Here is a 20,995-nt window from a genome sequence, read left to right as displayed (position 1 = left end):
ATTATCAAATAGTATTAAAGTTCAATTATAAATAGTTGCGTAAAGTGTAAAGCAAAAGTTTTAAAAAACAAATCTCATTCGAATAAACTAGTTACACAGCTCACATATACTTGCAATTTAACATTTAAATCGAGTTTTAATTTAAAAAGTTTTTTAGAATCATTGCGTGTATTTTTAACTGTTTTCATGTGAAAATCACGCATAACTTTACATGTAAATACATAGTATATACAATAAGATCTTACCGTGTGATAGTATTAAAAGCAAGTTGTAAAAAACCGATATTAAAATCATACTTTAATTTTTAATAAGAAATCTGTAAAGTAATTTTAACATAAGCATCGTACAAAACGTCGTCGTTAACGTTAACGACGCATTTTTAACCACCAAAATAAAACGGCAATATTTTAACAACACATTTAACGATCAATCAAAACGAAAGCTTCTGTGTATTAAATAAAACTTTACGGTCGTTCCGCATTGAATGAATGCGTTGTAAAATATATTATTAGTTATTGTTTCTAGTATAATGTTTATGAATGCAAATTTAATATTACTCACAGTACGCAATATATTTTTGATGAATATTTTTTAATAAAAAATGTATAGGTTAATATTATTTTATGTCTGAATATATACTTTGAAAGTATTTTTATAATCTAATTATTGAAATTTTTACTTGCATCGTGAAGTAAACAATAAGTGCATTAAATATCTATTTCTCAAAATGTCTCTACTATCTCAGAAGAATCATTCGTAAATATATTTTTTTCTAATAAAACAAAAAAAAAATATACTGTTTTGATGCAAAATTCATTTTTTCAATTAATTACATTCGTGCTTAGTAAATTAAAATATTTTAACACTATAAAATATTTTCACAATATTTAAAAGGTATTTTTATATTAGCAGAACTTTCGTGCTCTTGTTACATCAAACACGCTATTTAATTTACCTTTATAGAAAGAGACACCTTTCATTTTTTATATAGTAATTTAGGGAATATTCTAAACAGACAATAATATTATTTTGTTCTATTATATATTATATTTATCTATCTATACTACTAAACAGAAAAACATGTGTCTATCTGTATGTCACAAAAACAAATCAAAACGCTAAACAGTAGCGACGTTACATTAGCACATGTCATTCTGGCTACCTTTTCTGGGTTAACTGTGCTATTTTCAATTTTAACAATATAAATATTTGATAAAAAACTATGTTTTATGTGTGCCATGTGAAGGATGGTCCACGGTGATATTTTCAACTTTCAACTTACAACTTTAAGAGTTTTGTATATAGCCAAGTATTAAAATAAAATGTATTACTATGAATAAAGAATGAGTTTATCTATTCCAGGCAGAGCGCGTAATAAAGCTAGTGTGTAAAAAATATATGAGTGAAATTTGGAAGGTAAATAATTTATTTATACTGTATAGAAGTGTCATATGGTATATATGTTACATATATGTCAGCCAGGATGTCTGCGACGGCCAGAATAAAGGACGCAATCGCGACTTTATATGGCACAGAAAGTTGCCGGACATTAATGGACGACACTGAAATCAATTTCCAAATATCACCCGATACCTTAAGTGAGAAAATATTGAAAAATAATACTTAAAATCTATTGAATTTTTAAAGAATTTGAATGCAATTTGGATGTTTTTATAAGTAGGTATTTCTGCCAGTTATAACTTATATTATAGAACAAAATAATATACAAAATAGAAACTTATTAAAAAAATTGCTTTAAAAATATAACCAAAGATTAATTTTCCGTATTTACAAATTAATTTCTATCTAAAAAATATTTTGGCATTAAGTTACGTATTATAATTGGATAAAAACTTTCATGACTTCACACTATTTTTATTATAAATAAAATACAGGCATTATATGCTATAAATATAGTTTTTTTACGACTTTAAACTGACTAAAATAAACATTAACGTAAAACATACACCAAGAAATATATTATATTTACAGTTTTAAACATTTGCACCCCATATATTTAAACTATTATCTGGGTATGTTTTGCTTAGTCAATATCTTACTATTCCGAGAGATATTAGAGCTACGCCACTTTGGTGCAGAGGACGTACCGAAACGCCGACGGCATCGAACGCGTCCCGACACAGATCGATATCGACGCTGATAGTTCGGCATTGGCACGAGAGACTTGACAAAATTATCGATCAACCTCAAAGACCAATTTGCTTCAGTAGCATTAACTTATTTATAGCGTCTTTATTATTTGGACAGATAAAATAAATAAAGTGGAAATCGGTAACCTCGATATTTTGGAGCGGCATACCCTTAAACGCAATTCTCAGGGGACATGTGATTTAATAAATATATGGATGCGTTTAACGTGTGTTTATCTTTTGATTTTTTTATTAAAATTATCATAAAAAATATTTATTTAACATAATAATTTAAGCAAAAAAATATATAATATGAAATTATTAAAATACTTTCAACTATAAAAAAAATATTCTTCCAGATACAATTTCGGTTGTAATCCATTTGCCTTGAAGCAATTGTTTACATTTAATTTATGGTCATCTTTGTCGCCATGTCGTCGTTCTCGAGTATAGTGTGCACACATGTTCCGCCCCGCGTATATACTGGTGTTTGACGAGATTAGTGGTACATTGAAGATGACAATGACGAATGGAGGGTTAAATCAACACGGGCGTCACACTTAACCTGGGTCTTAGATTTCTGCTAGATGCATAGAGGGTTGGACTGGAGGGTCTTAGGTCTTTAACCGCATTTGAAAGGGCTTACTTAGGGACTATCGATACGTATACTTATACATATACATCTCAATCGATACCTAGAATAATGCTTGGGTCATTTGAAATGTTCAGTAATATATCTAGATTATTTACAGCTACTATGTATTAAAATGTGTGATATCTGAAGGTATTTAATTTATTTAAGATAGTCTTTAATATATATTTAAATGCTAACCTGTTTGATCGACTGCATTAAAAGATTAGATTTATTAAAGAACCATCTGTTCCTTAACCTATATTTCATGAAAGGTCACTGAAAGTGTGTTAAAGTTAATGAATATTATATTGAAAAATAAAAGTACATTTCTTCGTTATCATTAACTTTTCAAATAACACAGGTATGTGATGGTTTTATAATATGTATATTTTTGTTCGCGTGATTGAGATATTTCGCTGCTAGCGTTTTGACGTGAAAGGATTATGTCGTCTTTCACGTGGTGCCGAAATAGTGTTGACACCGTGAATGCTTTCAATTTACAAGTATATGGAAGCTTTGTGACCGAGATTAATGTCGTCCGGGTCAGAACGACACAATAATCCTGGAGGCGTTTTCGAACCTGGATATATAACTTTTGACAAATGTAAATCGGATCAACGAAACGCCCTTTCGTGTGCTAAATTGCGATTGCTTTCGCCAAATTTATATAAATCGGATTTTTTCTATTGTCAAAATTTAAAAAATATATTACTATATTATACAATTTAATGAATATGTATTGCTGGATTTGATAACAAATCAAAAAAAATTGAGTAATTACTAGAGATGAAATATGAATATTATAAAAAAATACCAACGGGCAAGACTACTGGCATACAAATAAGTTTTTACTAGCCATCGTGGTATTTATAATATAGCCTGGAAAGGGATTATCTTTCAATGATAACTTGCTATTAAAAATATTTGCTGAATTTTCTCTTAACTCTAAAAGACAAAAGTGAAATTGGTCGAGGCAGAATTGTGCATTATATTGAATTTTAGTATGAGCTGTATGTATATTCCATGAATTTATAAAAAAAACTTATTGTTAAGTTTTCTATGTCAGATAATAAATATACATGGAAAAAATAAGTATTTTTTTTAATATTTGTAATTTTTCTGGACTATTTTTTTTTTATATAAATTTTTCATTTGAATAAATGTAAAAAATATTATATTTTGTCATCTTAAGGTGAGACCTCGGTCTGAGGTAACCTGCAAAACTTAAATAGTCCAAACTAACATTAAAAATAAAATAAAAGTCTTATAAACCTTATGATTATTTTGGCAAACATAGGGCTTAGGAATTTAAAGAAACACTGAAAAGTTTTGAAAGCCATTACTCTACAGGTTAATCATTAAAACAACGTTGACCCTGCAAACTGTCTTAAGATAAATCCCGCGTAAAACAGCTATTTCATTAAGAAAATCTTTTTTTGGTAACCGGAAAATTCACTGATTGCAATTTACCAACGGAAAGTTCACCGACAAGTAAATTCATCGACCCCATAATTTGGTTCACCGATTCAATAATTTATCGCCGATGATTTATTTATTAAAAATCATGAAACGTAAGTTAACGTATTTAATTTCTTAGTTTGTCATTTTATCCGTCAAATACATATGAATTGATACAATTTCAATGAAATTTAAATTGCTAGGACGTTTCATCGTCAGCTAACTTATCGCCTATTTATTACTTCATAATTCTGTAAACTAGCCTTATTTTATCTTTTTAATGTTTGATTAAATTTCAAAGCTATACACAATTATTATTCTAGCTATACGCAAAAACCCGCTGAGAAAAATAGCTCATAAGCGGTGACCGCTTTAGGTGAGCATTTCATGCGGATATACATTATGTACGTAGATACGTTTTACGGTATGTACGTACATTCGTGTACGCGTAGTCTCGAAAAGCTGAAAGAAAATCGAGCATATCACATGCATTCCTCCTTTGTGGCAGACCATTCTACCGTGAACACGTATAAGGATACCTCCTTCGGGCGAGGAAATGGGTTTTCACTTCCTGCGAGGCATCACAACGTCTGCGATTATCCTGGAAAAGTCTTGCGACCTGGGAAGAAGCGCCAGCCATTACGGAAATAATGAATAAAATAAGAAGTAACGTAACCCGAACGACTTGCTGCGACATAAATATTAAAAACTCTCAAGGTACAAAGCAAAAGTTGAAGAAAACTCGCTAAAATAGGTGCGACTATCCCGAGTTTGGTGACTTTGAGGGCAAAGGTCGTTTAATTATAGCGGAAACTTCCCGTAAGTTTAATCTCAATCTCTTTACATTTATATTTTATATTGCTTAAATGTAATTTTTAACAAAACAAGGTTCTATGAAAATTCTAGGGAAATCAGTAAAATTTTTCGAAAAATGAGAATTCTCGGTATCTGGAAAGTAATTTATCGAATGGAAAATTTACCTAACCGCAATACGTTCTACAATTGATCGCCTATTTATTTAATAAAAAACATGAAACATCAGTTAACATATTTCATTTCTTAATTTGCTATTTTATCCGTCATATACAATACATATATTTTTAAATTTTTTAATAAATAAAATAACGACAAAGAAAACTCGTACAGAAAAATAATTTGTACACCTAAATTATCATAAATTAAATTAAAGTTAATATATAATATACCTGTATATGTAAATTTAATAATAATTATGAGCAAATTAATTTAAAATAAAATTCATAATAAATTATTATTTAAAAAGACGTATCTATAGATATCTAAAATCCAAAATATGTTTTTTTTTATATAATCTGCACATTTTTGAACCTTTCATTTTAATAATTATATTTTTTTATCAATAGTTTTACTTAACTGCGCATTCAATGATATATTTTACTATTTAAAAATATTCATAAATACAAGTTTTTAATGTTTTATTATAACTCTTATAATGAATGGAAAATGAACATACCATATAAATATATTTTCGTAAGAATATTCAATAAAATAATTACCTTTATTGAACATAAAATTTGCACAAGCAATTAAAATCTCTTGTCTACAGCCCTGCAATAACGCCATTCAAAACATGCACAGGAAATACCCAAAAATCGACGTTATATTGCATTAATTGAAATGGTTCGCCTGACGCACCCTACGAGTAATATAGAGCTAAGCGCTGGTGCGTCTCACGCACCCTACGAGCAGAAAGGGTTAAACGAGAGAAGTTTGAAAAATTATGGACTGAAAAACGGGACAATTTGGCTTTATGTTTAAAAAATCCCTAAAACTCTTAGATAAAATAATCGATTGAAACTAGTAGTAATTTAATATGATCTGCTTTTATCTTAATAATGGTTTAACGTATTATGTACTTTATATACAATAGTTACCGAAATGATAAAAAATAAATTTCATATTCATTTGCCAGATAAATTGACAATCTATGAAATGGAAAATGTTATCTAACGTTTTATGGTTTTTTATAAATAAATTATCGGCGATTTATTGTAGAATCGGTAAACTATCCGTTCGAAAAATTGCGGGTCGGTGAATTTTCCATTCGAAGAATTTACCTGAATTTTTTATTTGTCATGTCATCTCGAGAAGAAACACTACTCTCTAGCTTATAAAAAGGATTCAATTATTTTGTGGCAATTAATGATAATTGATGGCCTTCGGAAATTTGAGTTGCTATTGTTCGAAATTCTTAAGAGTTTTGTTTAGCCAAACTTTTAATATAGTAGCTATTGAGAAGGCCATTATTAAAACCTTTCACTTCAACTCACAAAACAAAGATTGGAGTTTAGCCCAAATCAATTGGATTGTTTACGATATTGCATGAAAGTAAAGGCATTGCTTTTTTTACTTTTTGCAATATATTATTAGTCAGATCGCTAAGAACTTGTTATTTGCCACTTCACTTTCACTCGTAGCATTAAATATATCCTTTGAACTTATATTAAAACATTCATTTAAATTAGCACTTTGCTTCTGACTGAAATATAAAATAAAATTAATTAAGCTCGAATTAAGCGAAAGTCCAAAGAAAGCAGCCGCTTCCACTTTGTTCCGATCTGGTGCCGTTATACGGTTATATTTAATAAAATAAATCAAAATATCTCGAGACTACTTTTACGTGGTGATGTATACTGCGCACTTTTATCCTACACTACTAAACCATTCATATAAATTTACACTACAGCCGTCCCGTAAAGCGCGCCGACAATCAATTCTCACAGTCACCGCACAATAACGTAATTTTTTACGTTTTTCACAGCTACCGTTAAATTGATTTCCATACAAAACGTTTCTAGCCATACAGCGTTGCAGCCATAACGCATCGGTGCATGCGATGCACGCAAGTGACAATTGCATCATAAAATTTCACACACTACATTTAGCGCGTGACTTATTGGACAAGTACGTTCGATAGTCTTTCACATACATCTTCGACTTTAACGGTCGCGAACGGCGTCGTTATTTTTAAACCATTGTGTGTATTGGCGTCGGCGGCGTCTGTGTCCGTGACGTAGAACCGTATAAATAAGCTTAGAAGATATAACAGCTTTCTTGTTATCTGAGGTCAGGAAAATTCCAAATAATGGTCCAAATAAGGGTCCAAAAGTTGACTACCTACATTTACTATATTACAATTTTTAAAATGTATGTTATGTAATATGATATTCAATAAAATATGTATTGTTTTAATGTCACCTGTCAAAGTTTTCGTATGCATTGTTACGTTTGTATAAAAGCATTGTATTCGAAGCTTTCAGACGCTGAATTTTCATTTCGAATAACAGACGAAAAAGCTCAACAGATAAAAATACTAGACAACGATACGTACTACGTGCGCTCGTACCTGATATAATACATATATTACGAATATTAAATAAAACATACATTTTATTAGAGTTGTTTCCTTTTATATACAGTACATACAACATATAATATATAAAGTACGAAATTGCCGCGAAAAAAGAACGAGGGGTGAGAATGTCTGTCAAGGGTGTGATTTTCAGTTTCTTGTTCGTGCTCAAGAAAAAGTTTCCGTAAAGAAACGCAACTTTATTACACAGCAGTTGCGAATTGAACTTTTCAATATACTGAATAAGCACACATATAAAAAATAGAAATATAATAGTTATTGAGTGTTTTACCTTATATATTATACTTGAATCTGTCTTGGCCTTTGAATCAGGTAGTAGACATTTGTTAGTATTTAATAGAAGTGTTCTCTGTGGATGTGAAAGTGTATAATACACCTTTTACTACATAAATTTTATTAAAGTGTCTCCATCGCTACGTGGACACGTGGTAATGACTTTTGCTCTCGAGTAATAAAAAGTCCAGGGCTTACCATTCATGACCCTTCTCTCTCGAGAATTATTCCATTGTCTAGACTAGAATTTATACAGTAATTCATATTTATTGTTAGGTTTTTATTCATAATATAAATGGGCTTACGCAGCAGAGTAATTTTGTAAAAATTTAAAGTTATATTAAATTGTATGATGTTGGACTGTTGGAAAAGCGGTCATACACAGTCACGAATAACATTTCGACACGTTTTCGATACATAAAGTTCGACGTGTGACAAAAGCAAAACTAAGCATTCAGCAGCTGAACATAGCAATGGATGCAACACAATAATAATAAAAAATAATAGAAAAAATGGATTTTGTGATATTTTATATGTACAATAGATATGATAACTAGAAGCAAAATCATATTTTTTATGTTATTTTGTATTTTTTTCGAGAGCTCATCGCAATAGCTATTACGAAGAGATTGAGGTATTGTAAACAAATTATCATTCCCTCCATTGATAGATATTGTTATACTCATTCAAATGACTTAAAAATGTTATCATCAAGTCTTTTAAAATGGCTTCAAAAAATAAAAAACATACTGGGCATGACATAAATTTTTGGACTTGTAAAGGTTAAAAAATGAGCATTGATCCCTTATCATAGCAACTAGTGTATGCAAGGAAAGATTACATCTTACATCACAACCAGATATAAGCGCATAGATTGTGAACCAGCCCTTATAATTGAAATAAACGTCCGTCAGAAATTTTCATTAAGTACGTTTAACTTGGAACACACGAGAGTTCATCAAAAATCACACTAAGAGAAGCTTCGTTAAGCATTGACCGAGACTTAAAAGACTAAGGAAGCGGCCGCTTCCCCCTTCACGTCACCGTTGATCAAGCTACATCTCAAATCTAAATTTCAACGAATAAATGCTTCATATTATAACCTTTTTAATACGCTTTGTGTAAACGTGATGTTATTAATGTGGAAATAAAAAATTTTAAATCAGAATTTTATTTCTCCTTTATTTATTATTGGGAGATTTGGTCATATTTCATTGATTCCGCAATCCAATACTGAAACCGCAGTGGCCCATTGCATATATATGGTTGTTATGGTCACGGAATGGTTATTTAAAGCGTGTCTTCCATTGTCTCGGGGTACACAAGTGACCGCTGTCACTGTAACCGAATACCGTCCCGTAACCCGACATGTTTGTCACGACCCGCGGGCCGCGGGTAACCCACACCGACAAATCGCCGCGACGATAGGAGGCGTTAATCAAATGGACCACGCGCGAGATAACATCTGAGGTGACCATGATAACGCATGCCGACGGGATAATTTGTGGTCATTTATATTTAAACGTCGCAGGAGATTCCTCACCGCGACGATCGGCGCATGAAAGCGTAATTAATAGACGCGCTTCCAATACGCACCTGGAGATTAATCTAATCGGATTGTATTACTATTTTTTTAATAAAAACGTAGTATAGTGTTTACAAAAATTCCTTCTAAAAAGTTACAATCTAGCATAAGTGCATTGGCAGACAAAACACTAGTGAAATCTGTCAGATTCATTAATTGGACTACTCTTTTATATTTGATATAGTAAAAAAGCGTTTTAACCGCTGAATTAAAAAATCGGACATGACACCACCGAGTCAAACCATTCAACGGCACAAGTCACAAGGTATGAACTATAAATCAGAAAATATTTAAATATCCACCGCATTAAGAAGTTAGTGATTCATAATATGTTTATTGACCAACAGCAATATGTTCAAAAATAACTGGATATTGTCGTTTCACCGAAAAAGGAACGAACGACCATATACCATTGGGCCATGGATATAAATACTGAAACGCGGGCAACCAAGAATCACTTCTCCTCAGAAGTGATCCTCAGCATCCGAACTTCAAGAACCTTCCAACTTGGACGGTAACCAAGAGGAGGTCGGTTAAAGATCGCAGAAGCCACCGCTTCTCTCTTCGCATCCACTGATCCAGTTCGACGTCTGAAACAGAGCAAGTCCACTTCGAAGACACCTGCAGTCTTTCAGACTATCGAAATCCATTATTGCTAATTACCGTAAAGTATAATATAACACCACAGCAAGTACCATAATTTATTTATTTAAATTTAAATCCTTGAGCCTAAACTATTAGCAACAAAGTACCACAATTTACACAAAATGGAGCGCAAATTAAAAAAAAATCATAACTTCGTCGGATAAAATCCTACAAAAATGTATAAAAGCTAAACTTGCATCGAAATAAAATATACAAAAAATAGCTTTTTGCTTTAAAACAAGTTATATATTAAATTAATCGGACACCCATACAATGGAAAATAGAGATCTCTTCAGTAATTTAAAAATGCTTAGCATCATACAACTTTTTGTGAGAACTCAGTAAATCATATCCTAACGCTCCTTAAAGTAAGGCGTTGAGTAACAAGAACGGATAATACCAAATATATAAATGATTTTGATTAAGCGATAATATTTGGTTACTGGATAAAGAACGCTGCGAACTTAATTGTCATAAAGAAAACGATTACCTGACTCAAAGTAAAACGCATTTCTCATAGAATCGTTCGTGTGTTAATATAAAATGTTTGAAACATGCTTTCATCACCAGTCACTCTCAGACTGACACGAACATTCAAGATAAACTATGAACCTAAAATCAAAAATCTGATGCAAGGAATTAAAGACCAGAGAAACCACCACTGTTTGATGTTAAAATTTGAATTTTTAAAACATATGTATCGGTATAAATTAAATATTTAGGTGCAATCAATTGTATTTTTCTTTTCGTTGTTCTAGTGGTCATTATGGCGATCTATAAACTGTGACAAATGGTGCAGATAGTTGAAACCCTTTCACAATTAAACAATTTCTGAAATATAGCCGCCAAATTCATTTAGTAATAGACAAAATAAATTTCGGGGTGATGAATATAAATGACTATTTAATTCAACGCGTGAAGATGTCATCCACATTGTATTCGAAATACGTGTGAAAACACAAAACTTTCGAACTGTAAAGAAATATTTTTATCACCAAAATATTTAAGAATAAAGATCAACTGTTAAATATATTTAAAAATTTCAAGCCTAATCATAAACATTGCTTAATAATAAAATGTAGCAATTTATATTTTTTTACAAAGCTTTGAAATAATGTTTTCCATCACTGATAGTACCAAGCGATGTAACATGTCACCTATTGTGAGCAACCTCATTTATTTCCTGATTCGATAATAAATCGCGACGCGTCGCCATTTCCACTATTATCCCATTTATATCATCTGGGCCACTATCGCATAAAATATCAACGGTCCAATGCACTTTTGATTAAATCAGAGCGCGCTGAAAATTTTAGAATTAATTTTTTTCTACAAAAAATCTTATTGCCCACAAAGTACATTTCGCCAGAGGAACAGCCAGCAGCGTCGAACTCTTACTTACCAAAGTGAATAATTTATGGCCGTGTCGACGCCCCCGAGCTGTTTGTTAAACCAAATAAAAGTGAACGTACTGCAATCGAATAATGGCTGGCGGTATCGGAATCGAAACCCATGTATTTGCGCTTTAAATGCTATATACATAACTTACACTACATTACCGGTATATTTATTCAAGGTTTGAATTAAACTTACAGTAGAATGAATGCAGAATAAAAAACATACTATGTGAATGAAGCAAAATTATTATATTCACACTATATATTAAACTGTGATTGCGATCGAGATATTTGGACCCAAAAAATACTATCTAGTTATATAAATTATGAGATCGAAACAGGCACTGAAAAAGCTTACTAGCTATCTAATATTACAAAACAAGTGATGTTTTATGATGAAGCATGAAACTGACAGATGCTGAAAAATCTGTGGCTTCATCATCAAACATAAATTCTTTCGTATTACGCGCAGGCGATCATGAAAGCAATAAAATTACAGCTAGTGAAGCTTTTTTTGCTTATCATGCTGTGCGCCATGGTCAAAGCTCTCGTTCGAACGATTGTTTATGAACATTGATAAAAAAATATTTTAATCTATTGTGACTTATTGGGTTAAACCCTTGTTATTCTAGTTTTCCATATGAGCATTATTAAAACCCCAGAAACTTAAGTAACTTGTTTAATGCTATGAAACTTTACTGCAAATATTTAAGTTAAGTGTACAAAAAAGTTAATTTAATTTGTTAATTAAATATAACGTTGCTTTTTCAATGGATACGATTCTATGTATAGTAGTTGTGCTGCATTTCAAATAAATCAAACAATAAAAAATAAGCAAACAAAAATTGTTTTCGGAAACAATAGGGGCGCATTTCGGATGCGGAATCGGCAAAACTTATTTAAACCGTTTCGAAATTTATATGCGCCTCTAGTTTCAATAAATTCGAGACAAACTGCCCATATATCCAACGATTTACATAAGTCATATAATATTTTTTCCTGTTTCATGCAGCTTCCCCTCATCCGTATATCGCATGATTTGTCTGCGGGAACATTCTTTCTCGACACGGCGTTTCCTTTTTCCATTTCACCTTTAGTTCACCACCGTTATTACTAAAGATATTTGATCGGATTTATACCGGCAATAATTCATTTATTATAGATATTTTTCGCTAGCTGTTAGCCTAGAAATGCATACGGTTTGTCTGCTAAAATATAAATAAAATCGGTAGCAAATAAAGGAAATTATTACAATTTGTAAAATAACTATTAAACTACGTTTGAATCGTTTATCAGTTACGATTATTCAAAAGATAAGATTTTGTCAGTTACCATTATTCAAAAGAACCTTAAGAGAAAGGTGTGCGTTGAAAATAAATCTGTCGTAAATCTGTTTGATCAAAATTACTGCACATTTAATAATAATTTTAGACTATTGCAATAATATTTATTTATGTTAAAAGTAACATTAATAAAACTTATAAATATTATAAAACAAAATAGTCCCAAACAATTTTTTTTTTAAAAAATCATTAATTTACATTTTTAAATAAATTATTAAATATATATTTCTTTTTAAATTTAAAACTTTTTTGTGTACTCTCAATTATGTGAGGTAATAAATAGCAATAATATTTAGTTGTTACAAAAATAAAATAATATTTTTTTTTTTATATAAATTAAAAAAATAAAATATAAATCAAGTTTATTTGAAAAAAACACCTGACAACACATTTTAAGTATTACCGTCTAGTACAACCTGTTTTTAGTTGGTAAAAGAAAAAAAATAACATTGCATTATTTTTCAATGAAAAAGGATGTTATTAAAAAAAACTCAAAAAACTTTTTTATTTAAATATAATTATTGAGACTAACTTATTGCGAATATTTAACTTTAATGTTTTAATGTGATAAAAATGTACAAAGAGTAGAAAGAATTTTGTGTGTGCAATACCTACTATTGATTTCACTTCGCCAGCCTTCCCTATCATACAAAGTTATTTCTCTGTTACATAAGAGAATTACTGGGAGCAGCTATGTACCGCTATATTAGTCTGAGAAAAAAATAATCATTTTATATTGACACGTCGCGCATATACAAAAATATCGACAATGTTAAATTAAATTTAAAAATTTGCGCTGAAATATCAGCCGGTGGGATTTTTCGCATTTCGGCCCTCTTAGACTAAAAGGGATAACATTATTCTACTTTAGTATCCTACCCCGATAAACTACTTGGGCTAATCCCCTACAATGAGTATCATTTTATTATACGCTTTTGCTTTCAAGCAATATGTGCATCGTCGTTTTTGTCAATATCGTTTTCAATAAATAAGATGTACGGATATCAACAAAAAAATCCATACTATCGGTATTTCATTTTGTAATACCGGTAGTACCGATGCTCAGTTTTTGGTCCAATGCGGGTATTACCGGTATCGATACTACCGGTATTTTAATTCCTAATTGTTACTCCTTTTATAATCAAAATTAATTGGTGTTTATGCTCTATAATATGTGTTAATAATTAATGACATATTGACGAAAGCTTATGAATTTAGACAAGTATATATGTATTATATATATACAAATATTAATCGATAGCCTTTTATATTGAATAAAAGTTCATCACTATTCTTATATAGTCAATATATTTCTTGAATAGTACAAAAGCGAAACCTACATTTCGCCAAAGTAGTTGTTAAGAAGGTAATTAGATTTATAGCGTACACGGAGGCGTTTCGCATTCGCTTATTTTTATCGCTTACTCATTAATATTCACCGAAGACGATTGTTTGTCCAGAGACAGGGAGGCGAACACGGCTGCAGTGTCGTGGTAAAAGTACAAGTACAACCCTCTCCCGGGATCCGATTGCTGCTTCTGGGACAGCAAACAAACGAGGAAGGGGGAAGGTGTCCGGATCGTGTCCGTGCACGTCCACGGCCATAATTAACCACACTCATTACCATATATCCCACCCAAAGTCCGTGAACGTGAGCGCAGACGTCCTTGGTGAAACGCGAAAATAAATTTCGGCCAGCCGGGACACTACGGTGGCCGAGGAGCAAACAAACGGCCGGTGAACTCGAAATTTATGGAGACTACACACTTGGGATTAGTACCTTCTTTGGAATAATGTTTTAGTATGACCACGGAGACTGATGAATATGAAATGTCGCTTGCAAAACAGTAGATCTTCATAATAAGGATTTAAAAGGACTAGTTATTATTGGTGTAATGCAATTCAACAAAAGCAGTAGCTTACTATTGAAAAAGGAAAATGTAAAATTTCAGCAAAAGTTACAAGGGTCAATCCGGAATTAAAATAAAAAATATGAAAACTACTTAACGACACTTCTATTAGGAATTCGCTTCCGACGACAGCTCACTCAGAGCTTATCAAATATTAAAAACTGAGAAAGAATCCGTCTTATAACGTCCAAAAAACTGGATTATTCAGAAACAGATGATTACGAGAACTTGACGTATATTTATTTAAAATCATTATACAAACTATACCTTTACTGACTGATTTTTTTCCACATATATCGATTAGAATGAATTACTTTTTTTCATAAAAATTAATACCTCGATACACAGGCCCACACAAATTTATTTATTAAACTTATAAATATTTTTACAAGCTTTCATGTATTTTGAAATACAAATAAAATTGTTCGACGATGTGAGAGTTTGACACATGGAAGAAAATGTATATTTGATACCATCTTGAGAAATGGAATGTGCGATAAAAGTTTTGGTATAAAATTCAATGCTTTTAATAAAACATGTAAAAAATTTAAAACGTACACCTACATATATGCTAACCTTATAGAAACATCGAAAAGTAATTCACTGAAATAAAAAAAAATATGTAAAACACAATTCTACTCTACCGAATTGAAATTTTCTCATATAATATTTAACATATATACATTCGCTACGGTAATATTATTTTTACACAACAACATGGCATACTTAATGTAATTTTAAAAGTTGCCTATACACGTAACCGTGCCATAGCCATCGATTGTGAGATTAATGCTTTTTGGAACTAATAATAATGTACGAGCGCTGAACGGCTTTTGTGATATTAAAAAACGATCTCGAGAAACTTCCATATATTTAAATAATGTATTGAAAATAAAAAAAGTGACTCCTGCAGAGGTTTCTGAGATGAATTTGGACCAATGGGAGGGACGAGGGACGATAAAGCTCTGCGCCTTGTGCAAAACTTTGGCAATTTTTCGTTGATGTCACGGCAATATGTTCTTCCACATACTTCACGGCTTCTCCTTCACTTCCTTGTGTAAAATCGTGTCTTTTGTATAAGAGAGCTCTGACAAATCCATACGTGTCTACATAATACGTTTTATATTTATTTAAATTTTAATAATAAATTTAATTAGTAAAATTTTAAATGAAGATATAGTGCTCTTTACAAACGCAGTCTATAGAGATAAAGTTATTGGAATATTTAATTGACTAGAATGCTTTATTTTAGAGTAGTTTATTAAGAATTTATTTAATAAGTTTTATAACACTAATTTTATCGCAATTTTATATTAGCGTTTGCAATTTATTAAATAAGCCTAAAATTCTTAAATGATTTCAATAAAAATATTTTCTACATACCCATAAAACTTATAAATAATATAAACATTTTATGTACACAATTTATAAAATTATGTAAATTTTATATTAATAAAATTTAAATATATCTAATATATAGAAATATGTTATATCATTTATAACTACAATAGCTGTCGGTCTCTCACTGTCATGAGGTACCGAAGTTAACGAGTGTACGAATACGAGACTTTTAAATATTATTTTTTATTTGTAATAATAGTTAAATAAGCTAATAAAATCATTGTGTAGCTATGCGCTATAAAATTAAATAAACAGTGAAATAAAGTATAATCACTGTGCATTTTTCTTTCAGTGCTAATTAAAGATGATACTAAACGATGTAGCATAGTAATTATAAAGCTTTAAAATATAAGTGTGCCAGTAAGTGTTTGGTTATATGAATAATATATCACGGTAATTCTAACAAAATTACTATCGACTTTCTGGGATCAAATATTAGATGACAAATAGCAGTGAGTTGGTAAATAAAGATTCCAAAGTTAATTTAATATATTTCGATGGTATGATTAGTAAAGTAATAAACATGATATTCGTTGTAAACAAAAAGTTACATTTTATATAGTATCGCTTACAGTTAATTTTTAGAAGCAATTAAAGATCTAATATAATTTACGTTTGCCAAACAATCGAGCAAACACATTGTTTATTTTTAATAATTATAATTGAATATTTTTTTTCTTTATGGGTATTATTATAATTCGTTCATACAGAGCAATATGATTCAGAGAGTAATAATTTGAACGTAGACCGTTTTAATTTTAAAGCGAGCGCGTCCGAAAGCATAAGCGACCTCTAAGCATTATTTTAGATAAATTTGAACTTACTAAAATTTACATGCTTACTAAACAAATAACATTTTGCCTTGAAATCGTCTTGAGTATAAGTTTATTTACAATGCTAAAACTAAATTCAATTAATTTATATAAGAAATGATTTGCACAAAAACAGAATTTTGAATGAAAATGATAATACATTATTGATTTAAAATAATTTAGCAAAAAAACTATTATTGAGATTTGGCAGAAAAAAAATGATTATAAATGCTTTAATTAAGACAAATAAAATGGCTCAAAAGTGTAAAAACATTTATAATATATTAAAAAATATTAATCAACATCCATATATTTCCCAGACGTGTAATAAAATTCCAAAAACAACCAACGTAGCAGTCATCAAATAGCAGTAAGAAACATATTTCCACCAGTTTTTCCAAGAAAAGTCACATAAGGTCACATTTTCCGATTGGACATAAAACATTTACATCCTCGGGTCGTTATCGCAGCCATTCGTACATTATTTACAATGCTTATTTATCGCTTCGCAACGCAGTACATTAGTCCGGATATTTAAGGTCCTCTTAGTAGAGTTTCGGTGTTAACTGCCCTAACCCCTTCCCCCTCGCTCTACTCCTTCGCCATAAACACACATAACAAAGCGGATAATTCCTTGATTCATAACCCAGAAGCCATAACCAGGGCAATATCGTGTAATATTGTATGTAATTGCAGCGAGCCGCTTTACGACGACTGTATTTGTTCGGCAAGCAAACTGGACAAAGTTGGAATTACGGCGTGTGAACTTGATTTACTTTGTGTGAAAATTTTGCTCTGTAGTTGTACAGCAACGGTCTGTTGAACTTACGCGACGGCACAATCCGCGGTTTAAAGCGTGTTTGGTCAGTTGAATGCAATTGTTATTGATATTATATCAAGTAACGCTTGGACACGGGACTTGATTTTAACGGAGGTAATATTCAAAGCAGGGGTGTACTTAGAGAATTTTCACCAAACTAGTTTATACCAGTGGTATAGGACAGTGTCTAATAGCTTGGTTTGAATCATGTATGAACTCTACTATTTTTTCAATTGAAGGACCCTATTTTAAAAACATACTGTAACAAAAATAATTTTCACAGAAGAGAGTGAAAACTATTTTTCTTCATTGATTACAATGAAATACTTTATTTAATACGTTTTAAATATCAACATTTAATATTAAAACATAATAAATGTATATTATAATTAAAATAATATATACAAAAAAAGATTAAAAAAAATAGAAACCATGTTGGACATTAGTCGCTTTTTGGGTATTTTTTTAAATTATTTTTAAAACTTTTTTTCAAATATATTTATTTATAATTTACTCATATTTACTACTTAAACTTAACATTACTAAATATATATATATATTAATAAGACCAAAAAAATAGAAAAAATATTAATAGTTGCAGAAAATTATAAGAAAATAATACAATAACAACTTTATAAATGTAAATTAATTAACAACATTAATCGATATCACTCGAGACACGTTTACTATATATTTCAATATGTTTCACTGTATGTTAAATTTTCATAAAAAAAATTGATAGAATCTTGAAAGTATTTTGTAAAGCTTAATAAATTAGATTTTCTTGAAAGCATTCTTCAGTTTTTTTAAAAAAAGCTTAACGAAGTTTTTCGATTAAGATATTTGGTTATTCGGGGATTCCAATTTTATGATCCCGGTTCAAGAATGCTGCGAACTAAAATGTCATAGAGGATGCAAATAATTGACGGATCGGCAAAGTTGAATGCGTTCCTCATAATATAGCCGAGCATATTGAAAGACTTAATTGATTAATTTTAAGATCTGTACTGAAATTTTCTCTAGCCAAATTTTTCCACCGAAATCGTAAGAATAAACTGATAGCGAACAAGATCAATAAAATAATACATTATGGTATTTTCTGACGCTAAAGAGCAAATCGTTAACGTAAGCTTATACCCATAGAGAAGCTAAACTCGTAACAAATGTATACGTCCTCAGCTGGAAGGTGGTATAGTTCGAGGATATCACAGTGAAGTTTGTAAAAGATGTATATCATTTATTCAAATGAGCAATGTTGTGGTCTATATGGTAAAGACCATATCAGCTGACTGAGGTCAGTCGACAAGAATAATAATCTCTCGTCGTTTCCCTTTTGGCGGCCTTAACCCCAGAATATAAACTGCTGAGGAAGCAGTGTGACTGTTTATTAAAAAAAGTATCAATCTAATATCAAAAAAGTAAAATAACATGTCCATGATATTTAATCATCGAATTATCAATATGTTTAACCAAATATGCTTTTTGCAGATTTTCATTATTCATTGAAAGTTATTGCGGTAATTTAATTATTGTAAATAATAATTATTTTCTAAGAAAGAATTAATACAATTTTCTTATTAACTGTTATTTTACTTTAACCAAATTTTAAATAAATTTGTCTACACAGCAATAAATATCTATATATTTTACCCATAAACTAACATTTTTTTTAATTCTTAGAGAAGATTGAAAACATCATTATGTGAATTTTGTTTGAATTTTGCTGAATTCTGTTTTTATGCTAAAAACTGACATTTTAGAGAAAAATATTGATTTATTTAGACTATTTATACTCATTCTATATTTAAACTGACATTGTCAGGTTGAAATGTATATAGTTAACACGAAAATTATTATAGATCTATTTTTTGTATTATATACAACACCGAATGTTGCCACCTTAACAAATTAACAAAGTTTGTAATGACAAAAACCTTAACAAAGTTTGTAATGACAAACACATGTAACACATCAATCAAATTATCATTATATATACATGTAATACATTAACCGAAGAATATGTAATTATCGCATTAACACATTAAACATGTCTTTACGTATTTAACTATAATTACGAAATTATTTAATTAATAAAGAACCACTCGCTAAAACTACAGGATCATACAGTCATACTATTCACGAAGCATCCTTACTCCCTTTGCTGTTCCATAACATTGGTCTATCAGAGACGCGGCGCAACAACATTTTACTTAAAGTTCCTTTTTTATATTGGACAAATAATCTAGGTGACTTTTTATTGTCTTTATTATCCTGCAGCACGATTTTTTTAAATATGCTGCCAATAAACTAGTATTTAATCATTAAATTAATTAATAATCTAAAAATTGTTTAATACGTAATCTGAGTGACGTTACCTTGTTATATGATAGACGACAGACTTACTAGGGAATGGATTTAAAAATAATAAGATAATGGATTGTGAGGATTTCTTGTTATATTTTTACTGGAACATAGAAATTACATCATTACAACAATGATCTACAAAAATATTTTTTATGGTCATATGGTCAATATTTTTATTTAATCATATATTTTTTAATTATTTTATTGTCCTTAATGAAAGCTAATAAAATTGGCTTGAATATAAGGTGATCAATCCTAACTTGAATACAAAATAAAAACACTAATTTTATTTTTTGTATATATGATAAATGACGTTAATAGTAGTAAGAGAACTGACATTTTTGTAATGTAATTTGTCTTATATTTATGTCTCTTAAAGAGAATTTATGTTAAATAAAAGTTTTGAATCAGTTTTTTTAATAACCGTTGGCCCATAGTTTAACAAAACATGGTCAAGGCTAAAAAGAGTCAGGTACGATTTCTTAGACAAAAACAAAGAGTCTAGTTCCGTTCCAAATCATTGGAATTGATCAAAATGTCAAGGACTAAAATACCTTGAATTTCACTTTTTTCTGTTCTTATAATATATATAAGCTGGATCAATACCGTATCAATCATTTCCATCAGGACTTTTGTCAAGAACGTATATGAAGACTAACAACAAATCTACCACTTTGCTTACGAATCAACAAATGTTGCTCTAGAAAGCATAAGAAAAACAGTCGCTTTTACTTTGACCTTCCGATCAGGTCTTTAAGAATTCAAATCGATTTTTAATACGATGCAGAACT

This window comes from Plectrocnemia conspersa, unplaced genomic scaffold (assembly GCF_051122295.1).
Source record: "Plectrocnemia conspersa isolate PC_06_02 unplaced genomic scaffold, ASM5112229v1 ptg000014l, whole genome shotgun sequence".
Classification (NCBI taxonomy): domain Eukaryota; kingdom Metazoa; phylum Arthropoda; class Insecta; order Trichoptera; family Polycentropodidae; genus Plectrocnemia; species Plectrocnemia conspersa.
This window is presented reverse-complemented; position numbering follows the sequence as displayed.